Source organism: Chrysemys picta, chromosome 14 (genome assembly GCF_011386835.1).
Source record: "Chrysemys picta bellii isolate R12L10 chromosome 14, ASM1138683v2, whole genome shotgun sequence".
NCBI lineage: Eukaryota > Metazoa > Chordata > Testudines > Emydidae > Chrysemys > Chrysemys picta.
The window spans coordinates 33,252,874-33,266,995 of NC_088804.1; the positions used below are offsets into that span (position 1 = coordinate 33,252,874).

Below are 14,122 nucleotides of genomic sequence, written 5' to 3' on the forward strand. Positions count from 1 at the left end.
AATATTAGCATCTGAAAGTCATACAGTTTATATTGCCACTGACACTTAAAAGAAGTTTAGCATACCATAGATTTGTAAAGATAACTCAGTCTAGAAACATTTTCTGTAACTATTTTGACAGCAGAACAATAACTATGGACATCTGTTCAGCATCGATTGTTATTTGTGGCAAAGTTAATACAACTTAACTACTCGGGCTTGCTTTCCTGTTTTTGACATTGTTGTACTCAACAAAAGTCACTGGCTCCTAGCATAAATCTGCAAAGGATAATCCAATTCCCTATGTTTGGTTATCTTCTTGAGCAAGATGATTGTGGTACAGTATATCACTTCACGTTCTCCCCTATTAGACAAACTATGTGTTAATATTTTTAAATGAAAAATGTTATTGCTTTTCAGAATTTACAATTGTAGTATTTCGCTGGCCCATTTTATAGATGCCTGAGGAAATACATTGTCAGACCTATGAAATAGTTTGGACATGAGGATTTAATGTGCTACATTTGCAAACTAGGAATTTTACTGAGTAAACTCTAAACTATAGGCAGAGTATGAAATGGTATGTGCTAATAGGCGCTTTTTCTGAATTGATACCAATAAAAGCAAATGCTGTAAATTAATCTGGACCTCTGACCTGCTAGAACATCAAGTAAAATTATTGGTTGTACAATATTGTCCTTGTTTAACTATTGCATATGACTGCCACGCCAAAATGTCTATTGTTTAGCACACCAGAGAAAAAAGATTAGTAATTTTTGATAACCTTCAAAAGCGACACCCCCCTCCCAACACCATATAATTCTCATTTTTGTAGTATTTTTCTTTATTATTTGACTATTCACAATGGGTGTCTAAACATTTACAGTCCTCTATTAACAGTGTTTCTTTCATAACAATCACACACTTTCATTTCAATTAGAGCTATTCAGCCTTCCATTTTCCACAATTATTGCAGGCCAAATTCTTTCAGACTGCCCCCTTTTCCTAGCACTGTTTGTTACAATCCTGTCCTAATCCAAGCAGAGTATGGTTCTTTTAACAGGCTCTTGATATCTATTGCTTTTAGAAACCTCTTTTAATGTAATTTAGAACCCTATTTTCACTAGTTATTGACCAGGTTCATAAGCTTTCCTAAACTGATGTATATTTTCGGTAAGATTTTTTTTTTGGGGACAAACCATACAGTCGAATGTGAAACATTAAACATCAGAATACACATTAATTTGATTACATTGGTACAGGAACTTCAACTGTGTATTAAGAGCTTTCCTAGTTAAGTAAAAAAGTGTGTGTGTGTGTGTGTATATATATATATATATGTATAAAATACATATATATTATGGATAAAAGAGGTTTATAAAAAAGGTAACATGCAGATTATGAATTATATTGACTTTAAGGGTAATTTGTTATAAACTTAAACAAACACATATCAAGGACAACACATTAAGTACAGTCACTGCACCTTTTGTTTATCTAGTATCTTATTTTATGGTGCAGAACTAAACAGTGTCCGCTGAATTTAACTATGAAACCAACCAAATTGATTTCAGAAAGACTTCCTCAGAGTAACAGAATGATAAGCCATAAACTGCTCTTAGGTGCAGTGCTAGATAAATCCTTTTAACAGTCTTCAGATCAGTTAACAGGGTAAGTAAATCACAAATCACTGTTAGCAGATTTATGGGAGAGAATTAATAGAATCAGACAAGATAATCTGATAGGGATAAAATTGCTGAGGAAACAGTCCTGCCTTATATTCGAGGACATGAAACAGTCTGATTACTAGGAGTCATTACAGATAGGTGAATTATGAGCTAAATAATCAACATAGTAACTCAGTACTTATTAATTCTTTTCTCTTTAAACAACTCACAGATGCAAGTAAAAGCTTCTCTTCGAAGACACATTCTTTATATATATTTTATTAGATGTAATTTACTATTTGCATTACCTGTATTTACTTCATAATTGAACATTTTGCATTCAAATTTATGTAATGCGTTATGCTTTAGAATATATTTCTCCCTTATTAGCATAAATAGTCACTTACCTCATGAATTACTAACAAAGTTTATCTGAAAATATAGGTATATTTTTTATTAAGTGGAACACAAACATATGTACAATAAATTCTGATTTGCTGGTGCTTCTAAAGAAATACATAATCCTGGGCTGGGGAAATGGGTGAGATGTGTGGGGAGAAGACAGCAAAAGAGTAGACTCAATTAATACTTAGGTATGACAATTTGTACAGTCAACAATTTTGTTTATCTTTAAGAAGGAGTTAGTAACTGAAGGTCTGCTTTCGAAGCAGCCGCTGAAAAGAAGTCACCAGACAGTTCATAGTCTCATCTTTTTTGCCTTTTTCCTCCCCACTAATCTTTATATGGATCTGTATAATCAAAATGTATGACATGATTGTGTTTTGATCCTGCAATCTTTACTCGGGCAAAGCTCCAATGGACCCAGTCCAGCTCCAACTGAAACAAACAACTGAATGGAAACCACTCTAAATTCACATTTTTATCTTCTCTGCTTCTTTTCTGCATTTTTCTTTAAACGGGCTTGTATAATTTAGGTTTAGTTCTACAGTCTTTATTCATCCTTACTCAGGCAAAACACACCTATTGATTGCAGGATTGGGTTCTTGATCCCATTGAAATCAGTGGCAAAGCTTCCATTGATTTCAGTGGAAGCAGGATTGGGCCCTGGATGTGTGCAATTTATTTATGTCAAAGGGTTGGTGTTTCAGAAAACGAACTGAATCAGCAGACCCACTTTAAGGAAAAAATGGTATGGTTCCCACTGAAGTCTTAAGGCGAAACTCCCATTGATCTTAATTACAGCAGGATCACTCCCATATTCAGGTTTGTATCACCCTGCTTGATATTGTGCACTAATGTGCATGTATGTTTTGTTTGGACACAGATGCATGGGCTCATGGGATGATTCAAATGAGTCTGTTTGTAAATGTGGAACAGCAAAGCGTTCTACTTTTGCCTCTCTTTTTCTCAAGCACTGTACAATCCATTTCTGTGACTACAGTTTTCTGCCCCTCACATCTCTGAAAGTGGTCTGAGAAAAATCTTCCTTTTAAACTCACTCTGAGCATCAACTTGGACTTCACTTGCTGCTGAACATCCTGTATTCCTTCTCTCCATCAATTCCTAGTAGATTTTATGTGGAATTCTGCATTAATGAATCCTGCTCTCCTCTCATTCCAGTGTTGTATTCATGATGCTGACTACACCATTCTTGCACCTTGGAAGATCATTTAAAGCTGTGTAAAACAAATAAGATTTGTTTTCTTTTCTCATAAAGTTTCTTATTTGGCCAATCTGTGTAGGCCCTTAATTCACAAGCTCTGTTTATTTTTATTTTTTTTTAAGTTTTCATTACAAGCTATTTTTTATTTAGCAAAGTCAGGCTAAAAATACATTTTCATTTGTTTTGTGTAGTGCTATTCCTTTTCCCCCTTATCTCCCATCCCAGATAGTCTTATTCCTTGAGCACTAGAAAATGTGAGGTATTAACAGATGCTTCTAGTTTATTCTCCCAAGGTGCATAATACTCTCTAGGCAAAGAGATGGAGCACCAATGCTGTACCTGACCATGTAAGTATGTGCCATGTATTGTGAGCCAGAATTATTTACGTGATCACTCTCATACCAGTCACAGTACTTTTCTGGCATGCTTACAATGTTCCTGGTTCTGTATTAGAAATATTCCTAGATTATTGACAAATCGAAACAATTTCATGGGATATGGGAATAATTTCTCATCTAAAGGGAAGGAAAACACAAACATGCAGCTGAAACTACATAAGATTGCAATGGGTAGCTGTCTGTACAACGTTTTATGTTGATTGTTCATAGCTTGCTCATTTTATGTACAGTTTTGTCTCTGTTTAAAAATCAATAAAGATATTTATGATGGAAATATCCATCTAAAAGAAATAAATACTTGAAACAAAGATTTTTATCCAGCTATGTAGTGGAATTTATCATTTATAACTCGAACCATTATGTGAAGCTATATAGGGTGGTATTTACACTGGAATCAGCTGAAAGTGATAAATACAAAACTCATGCACTAAGTTCATTTCAAAATTCTACAGAGACAAAGATAATATTAGTTCAAAGGTGGGAAATGAAGGACTTGTGTCAGGCAAAGGATATTTGAAATGTCTCAACAATCTAATAAATGTGAACACTGTATTTTTATATATATATATAGTCAAAAAGTAATTCCTTGTCTACCTCCTTTGTATTGTATTAAGATGTTTCAACCCACATTAGGAAGCATTGACAAAAGGTTGCAATACTGACATGAAAAGAGTGAGTTTTATTTGACATTTCTTTCTGGAATTCAAGTGTCACTAAGGGGGGGGAAAAGCATAATTGGGGGTGGTAGAGTTTCTTAGCTGTTAAGGGATTACCTGTTCTTTTTTATTAAAAGATCTGAACTTGAATGAATTTTAAACAAATCCGTTTCAATGTCTTGAAATTAGAAATGGAACAGCCTGATTAATTATTTGTGATACACTGTCCTGTGTGTGACCTGCTGAGCAGCCTTTGTTTGGCTTATTCAACATAAATAGCAAAGTACAATAATTGCTCATAGTAAATAAAGTAAATTTCATAGTCAATTTCAAATAACTTATGAAATGCATAGCTCGACTGGTGTGTCATGAAGGCTCATTACAATACAAAGTGACTGGTTTGCCATTGCCTGTGCAGCCTTTATACCAGGACAGAAGTGGGAGGGCATGTGTAAATTTTACATCCACTCTGCACTCATATTGCCCTGGTGTATCAATGATTGCACAAGGTGCAGGGGAGCAGAGAGCATGTGTAAAGTGCTTTATGGCACACTGCACAAGAGTGAATGGCACTAAAATAGTGATAGATCCTGGCATATTGATGAAAGCAGAAGATTAGAAGTCAAGATCCTTAGGTTCTATCCCCTGCCATTGACCTAGGGTAAGACATTCACACCTTCTGCTTATCCATCTATAAAATGGGTATAATACTTACCTACAGTGCTGGGAGGTTTAATGTTAGCTTAAAATCTTATGAGACATACCCTCCTCCCCAGATGGAAGGTGGGGCACATGAGAACAAAGTTTTATATCAGAGCTTAGGTTGACCAGCATGTACAAAAAGTACATAAGGATTTTACATTACCTCTAATCTTTAATTATCCTTCTGGGTGTGGCCTACCCAGGATATCTTCTGAGCATGTTTTGGGTATTAGGAGGTGTGACTGAATACTGGGCAGTTTTAGGACCGACAGCTCTGCCCACTGAACTGAATGGAGTTGAGGGTTAATGATGCAAAGTCTGATTTCAGTATGTGAAATGCCCTTGTTGGAATGGTCTTCTTGATTGTGCAGACACAGCAGCATCGGTCCGAGAATCTGGCAGTTGTACTGTTTTCACAGCATATGAAAACTGTACTTCTAATAATTCAGTTACATTTCATTTGGTTTGATATTTTTAAGCTGTTTTTATTTATTTATTTATTTATTTGTTTGTTTTACACTGTGGGCTATTATTCCATAGGGATTAAAATAACCTGTAATGTGCTGTATTGCTTTTTAAGGTCTTGATGCAAAGAAGCATGTGAATATATGTTATGTGATCTGATTTCCTTTGGTGTCATTATTTAATGTCTTTAGCAATAATGAAAAGGAAACCCAAGATCATTTTTTTCCTGCCCTCCCTCCTATGAATTAGCTTGCTGTCATGGGAGTTCTAGACAAGATTCAGTTCAGATTTGCCCCATCTGGAACCCATGGCTGTGCAATAACTTTAATCCTTAAGAAAAAGGAAATGATAGAAAAATCCATGAAATTAATTTTCACACCTGCAGTTGGAATTAATAGTGGCAACCAGAGTGGCATCCTATTTCAGTTCCCTGGAGGTGACTAACAATCCTGGTCATTAATATAATACCAACCAACATAGGAATTTACCATCTGAGGGTTCTGCCATGAAAAACAAATGATCCCAAGCTACTCCTGCACAATAGAAAATGGCTTTAGTCATGTATTAGTCATTTTATCACAAGACTGTATTTTTGCACTAGGGGGTTGTTCTCTGATGTTAGAAGAGAGTAGACTGGAACAACAGTATTTGTCTCGGTAATTTGTTGGTAGGTTTTGATTATGTTTAAGCTTTCTAACATAAGAAGTTGGCGGATGATCAAGTGCCAGGAACCAAATTCTGCAAGTGTGTTTTATTTTTGGTATGGTGCTGTGGTATTTTATTTCTGTCCAGGCCTAGTCAGTCCCTGCATGCCTGAGACATGAGCATGAAAGTGCTAGATAAGAGACGAGGTCTGCAAACTAAAATGCTGCTTGAAATTTTATGCATTTCTGCTTTTCTCTCCTAATTGCAAGGAATCAGATGCATTGAGTGTCTGCTTCATGGCTGGGAATCACTGTACAGCCACTCTGCAATTTTCCAGCCTATCAAAGATGACATGCAGCTAGCACGCTGTAAAGCTAAGCACCTGCACTGTGGCTCTGAACTGCATTCAGAAGGCATTTGCTTCCATTCTTGGAGCAGTAATAGCACTTCAAGAGGTCACAGAGTACATAGGCACTTTAATCATTTTGCAGAACCACCTTTAGGTAAGAATTAAAGCTTTTATCCTATTGTGTTTGTTTAATCCTTCTCTAATCGATGTGCCTGGCTTGTTACAAATGTCTGAAATGAAACCACCAATTTCATGTTTATTCTCTTGATACTAACATAGCTTATGAAAAGCAAAAAGCCATCATCTTTGCCCAAGGAACCACTTGCTCAGGATATATGGACAATCATAGGATTATTGACACTTCTGGCAAACTCCAGGTGCCCTACTGCCACTTCTGAAGGCAAAGCCTAAGTTTGTTTAAAAAACTAAAACACACAATCCACCAAGTAATCACTAGGTTAAAACCCTAGTTAAGCAGCAGCCCAGAAACACATGGACACTCCTGGAAGTTGAGGATGAAAATCAGTGTCAGGATTTCTCCAGAAATCCTGGGAGAATCCTCCTTACTTGGATTTGAGAATAAAACAATTATTTCAGACAGCAATAGTAAATTTGTGCAAAATGGGCTCAATTATGACCGTTCTTATTAATAAGCACTGCTGCGGGGTTTAGCTGATGGAGAGATTTGAAGATTGCATATATTTATAGGTGGGGAAAAAAATTGGAGACCTCAGCTAATTTTCTTCCCTTCCCTTTGGAACATTTAACAAGGGATCACTTACGAGGATCAGGTACCATATATAGATCCGATATCAATTTCCTGTAGAGCAAGGGGCAGTTAGGACAGGAAGAACTGAAGAGGGAACAACTGCCATTTCTACTGCCTTGTTTGCTTTGCTTCTAAGAACAGAAGGTGATTCCAAGCATTTGAGGAAGTGTTGTGGCTTACATAAGAAGAGATAACTTAGCAAGAGTGTTTTCTCCCACTGTTTGTTCTGAGTACAAAATCCCCATCAGCAAAGTGACTCTGTCTAATTAGGTGGTGGTGAGGGGCAATGTATTGTTCCTTCCGTCCCAATGATTTCCAGTTCAAAAGTGGTCAGAGTCTAAAACTATTTCATTTCTTGAGCAATAATTCTGCAAGCCCAACCTAAGATCTGAAAACCAAGTGGCCCCTAACACCATCACCTGGCCTAAAACTTTGGTGACTGGAACTTAGCTGTTGCTGATACACAAGAAGTTTGCCTGAGTTGGGACTGAGTGAGAACAGAGTAAGAACTCCAGGATTTGGCCCTTCAGCCAATACCTTTCTGCCTTTGTCTCAGGGGCGGTCCCAGCGAATGTAGGGGCGGACTGGCTTAGCACATTGCTGGATTGCCAGCTCCAGTTCAGTGGCAAGGCACCTGGTAGAAGCAAAGCAAGAGCCAGATACTCCAAGGTTCCAGGCTGGGAGCAGTCTCCTTTATCATCAGTCCAGGGTAATATAGTAGGGATCAAATAACTAAGGTTTACAGGATTCTCAACAGGGCAACTTTCCACCTTACTCATGGACCCAGCGGAAGCCTTTCAAAAGTTCAAGGGAACCTGGTAAACTGAGGGTACATCTACACTACCAAAGACCCATAGCAGCAAGTTTCAGGACCCAGGTCAACTGACTCAAGTTCATGTTACCGGGCTAGAAGTAGCAATGTAGACGTTCAGGCTTGGGCTGGAGCCCAGGCTCTGAGACTGTCTCCACACACCGGGTCTCAGGGCCCAGGCTCCAGCCCAAATGTCTGACCCAGGCTCAGAGACTCTCTGCCATTTTTACACTCCCCCCCCGCCAGTTATAAACAAAGAATTACCAACTGAACTCCTTTGGCCATTGCCCATATGTAAAACATTGAAATATGTGGGTTAAAGGATGTGTGTCTGAGGAACAGCCGGATGAGGTTCTCACAAAGGTTTAGGGTCAGATTTCCCTGGTCCCAGGGGGAGAGGAGGGCTGTATACCGAGGGATACTGAACCCCTACAACTCAGTTAAATCAGCAGAGGTGTGTGCCCTCAGCACTTCTCAGAATCGTGACCTTAAATATGGCCATAGAATTCCAATTAGCAGAGTTCTCATTTCTTTTATATGCACATCCCGTACTTTATGCCCAATCATTGCATGCTTGTACAGGGCCTAGCATAGTGGGGTCCTGGTTCATGTCTAGAGTTGAAGACACTACTGTAATACAAATTACTAATAAAATAAATAATAATAATACACAAACTGAGGAAGACAATAGCTCTACCACATCAGGCTCCCCACGGCTGAGCAAGTGTGGGTTAAGATTGCCTTAGCTGGAGGTCATTCTGTGCATATCTGATAGACACCGGGTCAGATTCACTAACATTGGCATAAATTTCAGCTCCCTGTTCCAGGAAGTGCCCTTGTGCCTCAGCTGGGGAGGAGGTTTACCTTCAGGGAAGCAGGCAGTGTTCTCCTTGCCTCCTTGCGTCAGGGCTCCTGTTAGGGGAGCAGCTTTATAGTTTCTGAGTGAAGCTCTTGCTGGTGGAGACTCAGGAGGAGCTAGATAGGAGCTCTGCCCGCATCTCCTTACTAAGTGTCTGTGCCCTCTCGCCCAATGGAGGGAAGTTACAGATGTTTCCTTCTCCAAACTTCCCTTCCCCATCAAAGGGGGACTTTATGCCTCCAGAGTCTGTGGCTGGCTATTTGCTAGCAGAAGCCTGAGCTAAATCAGGGCCAGCTTCCTTTGAAATGTCTGCTCCCTTTGCACAGTCTCCCCTCATGTCTTCACTGCATCCAAAACTAGGTGGGACAATTTGTAGAGCAGAATAATTATTTCCTGTCAGGTCAGTAGGCGAGCTGCGTAACTCTGCTGCGAGGTTCTTCTTGAATGTTTCCATGTTTGTAGAAATTTAATGAGGCACAAAAGGAAGGTCAAAATATGAACTTAAGTCCCTCCTACATCCTGGAAGAATTATATCCACCTTTTCTTTCATGAATGTCTAGTGGGTAAATATCATTTGAAACCTAAAAAAAATAAATTAATGGAGATATCCTATCTCCTAGAGCTGGAAGGGACCTTGAAAGGTCATCAAGTCCAGCCCTCTGCCTTCACTAGCAGGATCAAGCACTGATTTTGCCCCACATCCCTAAGTGGCCCTCTCAAGGATTGAACTCACAACCCTCAGTTTAGCAGGCCAATGCTCAAACCATTGAGCTATCCATCCCCCCCAAGTGTCTAACAGTAAATAAATAACATTGCTAATAGAGTCTCACTAAAGCCATTCCAATCACTGTCAATTCTGAGCAAAGTAGAGCATGCAATGAAAGTGTTAGAGACTAGGCTGTGGGCAGTCTTGCCTAGTGATTAAAGAAAGAGTTCAGTCTACCGGTTAGAGCTGGGTCTAGGGTGGCAGAGTCCAGGAATGAGCCCAAGGCCAGAATCAGAGAGACAGGAGCCAAATCCCAGAGCTGGAGGGTTAACCAGGGTCATAATCTAGAGGCAGGGCCAATGATCAGTACCAGAGAGGCAGGAGCCAAATGGTCACCCAGGATTAGCAGAGAGGCAGGAGGTGAAGGGGAAGTGGGGCTGGAGTAGGGACTTGAACAAGGGCAAGCACAGTTATAGGCAAGATACACATTAAGCCGCCAGAGAGCTACCACTGCAGTCAGGTAGCCTGTGGCAGGCCATCTGTGCTTGTTGGGTTGCCAGGAGACCAATTCCGCAGCAGGCCCTGATCCTTGACGAGAATGCTGCATCAAGACTGCAATGATCCCCATCAAAGATGGACAGCTGTCCAGGAGCCTGTAAACCTGAGGGTTATCGATTTGGACTAGGAATGAACCTTTCAGATGAGAAAACACTCTGTTGGAAAACAAACTGAAATACAGAAGGCCAGATTTTCAAATGGCAGTTCTGTAAATGGCGTGCAGGTTTTTTTTGCTTGTATGCCATGATTGCACGTACATGTGGAAGATTTGTGCATTTTGGTGACCAGTTATGCATTGAGGTGGTCGAATATGCAGATATCTTATTTGCACATGAAGATGTAGTTAATGTGCATGGAGATTAGGTGCACGAGTAATCATGTACACATATTTGCTTTGAAAATTAGGTCATTAGTGAATAATCCATGGGAGTTTAACTGAAGAGAAGTGAGAGTTGCTGCTACCTTTGTAGTCTTCCTTTCTTTCCCCTAGAAAATACTGATGCCCTCACTCCCCTAACTTTGCTACCTGCCATCAGCCATAATTATTATTTGCATTAGTTGTACTGTGGTATAGCTTAGTGGATCCAGTCATAGATTAGGACTCCACTGTGCTAGGTGCTGTACAGACACAAAACAAAAAGATGATCCCTCCCCTGAAGAGCTTACAATCTACATTTAAGACAAGAGACAACAGATACAACAAACAGACAGGGAGTGCAAGGGAACAGGGAGGCACTAATTCCCTGTGATGTGATCTTGTCAGCACTGACATGGTAAACAGGACTGAGGTGAGTCATCAGGATGTGGATGGGAGACCACGCAGGATGAGGAGCTGATGATTCAGTAGGTGGCGATCATGTCTTTGAATCATCAATATTGAACGAATGCCCTAGCATGGTGCTGGGGCCACTGAGTTGCTGAAGCAGCCAATTTTGGGATTAAATGTAAAACCAAGGCTCTGATTTCTTGGGATCAAAGAATGGCATGACACTTTTTTTTTTTTTTGGCAAGAGTAAGGATATTCTCAGTATTCCTGCCAGATCCCAATTTGGATAATGGCATTCAGCTTGCCTAAATTCCCCCTGCAGATTTCATTGGATATAATATTCTTTTATATTTTCTCTCCTAAAATGCACTGTTAGCAGTACCCGTGTTTCAAACCAGAGGTGGGCAATTTCGGTGATGGATGTACACACGCACAAAAAGCACACAAACACTTTGTATAGCAGCTTGGTTGGGGCAGCATGGATATTCAAAGGGAGTTGTTATAGGTCCCCAGGCCAGTGTAAGCCACAAAGCTATTTGGTTTGGAAATATGTCTCCAGTCACATGGTACTATCAGTCCTATCAATGGTACTACTCTCTCTATGTCATAGACAAGCATGCTTATATGTAAGATAAGATATGTAGGAAAGCCAACCTGGGACAATTATTAGCCTCTATAATGAATGCCCCAGTAGGAAGCCAAAATATTGTTTCTAAAAAAACCCTCAGTCTCATTTCTTGTGTGGTAAAGCAGAAATCTGCTTTTGACCCTGTGCAACTGCCTTTCTGTGCTGAATTGCTGTGCCATGGTGCTTTGGGGTCAAGCTGTGCAGTGAGTGAATGATCAGAGATGGAAGAGGTGATGGAGGCCCCTTCTTTCCTATGTCAGGAGCAAATCTCTTCCCCCTTCATCATCTCTGCAAGCACAAAGCTGGAAAGTGCTGGAACTTGAACGTGTCTTTTCAGGAGATGTCAACTCAATCGGATATAAGGGTGAACCTTTCTTTTTTCAGAGAGGGCTGCAGAAATTCTGGAGCCAGGGTCAGTTCTGAGACCACTGTGCAGAAGGCAAAAGGGTTTTTAATAAAAACCAGCTTCAGTTGTGAATACTTAATACAGCACGTTGGTGGTAACAGGATGCTAAAGTTTTGATAGGGCTAATATTGGCTTTTATTTTTTTTAAGAGGAAACTCCTCTCCCACTAACAGAAAAAGCACTTTTAATGCCAATATCAAAATAAAGTGCTCTTGGGACTTTTATATCATTTCAATATCAGGCTCGTGTTCAAAGAGCAAATATAAATGCTGTGTTCACAAATGTTTGATACTATAGCTGAATAGCTTTCTACAAGCTCTAACCATGCATTTTGTGCACTACATATGATATTGGGGTGGGGGGGGGGAGGTTTTTGCTAATTTATTGACACCAGCTGAAATGTTTAAGAGCAGTCTTAACAGGGTCACAACATGGTGCATACATCAGGAGATTTTGCAAATAGCAGAATTTCTTTTTTTTCTGGCAGCATCAATAAATTTGTTTGATGCACTTTAAATGTTTTAATTAAAACATTATGTTAGCACATTTACTGTAAGTGATAAAAACACTTTGGAGGTGGTCTTAAAGCAATTGGTGGTTCTGAAATTGCTAGACTTGCACTAATAAATCAGATACAAAGTTCATAAATTGGAATGATTCTCTTTCAGTCCTGTGCCATTTCACAGATATTAAAGCTGCTTACTTTAATTCCTCAGTAATGTGGAATGTGTACAGCTGCTGATGTGACTTCTTCAGACTGATTGTTTAAGGTCATATAAACTCAGGCCTTTAGAGCACAGGATACAAATTCCCTCTTATTTTAATACTGTTTATAATTCAGTTCTCTTCCAATCCCTTAATCAGAAAAGAAATGTTTATTGTGTGCTATTGCTATAAAAATAAGAAGGAATGCTAATAAGTATTTGAAAATTTAGAGGAAAAAATACACTAAGACACAGCCACTGGTATTACCAGCCTGTTCTTTAAGCAGGCTTGTTCAATTTGTATTTTAATGTACAGCAGTTGCTTTATGCACACATTGCATGTGACCGTAAACAGCACAAATTATGGACCAAAGCTGGTATAAATTGGCCATTCCAATTGATCTCCAACAATTTACACCAGACAATAACCTGACCTATATCTAGTGGGTGAAATCCTGACCCGATTGAAGTCAATGGGAGTTTTGCCATTGATTTCCATTGGGGCTAGAGTTTTACCCATTATGTTTTTAGCAACTTTATCCTTAAATGTAAGTCGAGAAAAATGTCTGCAAGTTTGATTTTCTTTTAATACCTGAATTCAAAACACAATAATAATAAAAACTTCAGAACAAATTATTACGATTGGTTTCTTTGCCTATGTCAGAAATCTTTACTGAATCAAATTAATACAGAATATAAATATTACAATTAGATTTCACCAAGCTGAGCAAATAATGAATCTCTCTTCCTCTGCTCGGAAAGTAGATTTTCTTAAGAAATCTCTGAGTCAGCATTTCCTGCAAGATGAGATCGCCCCCTCCCCCCCACACCAATATCAATAGCTGGAAAGTCAATGATTTCCCAGGATGTCATGGATAACCTGCAGTAGGAAAGGTAAAAGTTCACCCATTCCAATGTGTACATAACCTATTTCAGTCATTTGAAATAATATGTAACATGAAATTCCTTGGGTGGAGAAGATGACTAACATTTCATGTTTCCTAATTGCAAAAATTAATAGATGGAAAGGTTGTTCCAGAATATATGGGAAACTCAGTCCTACTGCAGATCTGATTCTGAAGCTGCACAAGTAACTTCATAAGTACTAATGCAGCTGGAGCAGCTGCATAGACCGTACTGGTGCTTGGATTGTAAGTCCTTTGGAGCAGGGACCATCTTTTTGTTTTGTGTTTGACAGCATTTAGTAAATGAGTTCCCTAGTCCAGGACTGGGACCATTGCAATACAAGTAATAAATAGTAATATGTGACAAGTTATTTTATGTTGTTAGAGGTCAGAAAAGCATCAAGCTAAAAATGACACCATCTTGTTCCATATGTCTTTGATTCGTATCTGTTCCCTTTCCTGAACAAACCACATTTTCACCACCAGAGTGGAGTGGATTTTCTTCTGCCTCACACATCAATAAAG

At 39.2% G+C, this 14,122-nt stretch overlaps 1 long non-coding RNA gene across 1 annotated transcript in view; it reads left to right on the plus strand.

Annotated features, from left to right (window-relative positions):
* The window catches only part of LOC135975682 (uncharacterized), a 93,362-nt gene that overhangs the window by 12,364 nt on the left and 66,876 nt on the right, over positions 1-14,122 (plus strand). The window lies entirely within an intron of this gene.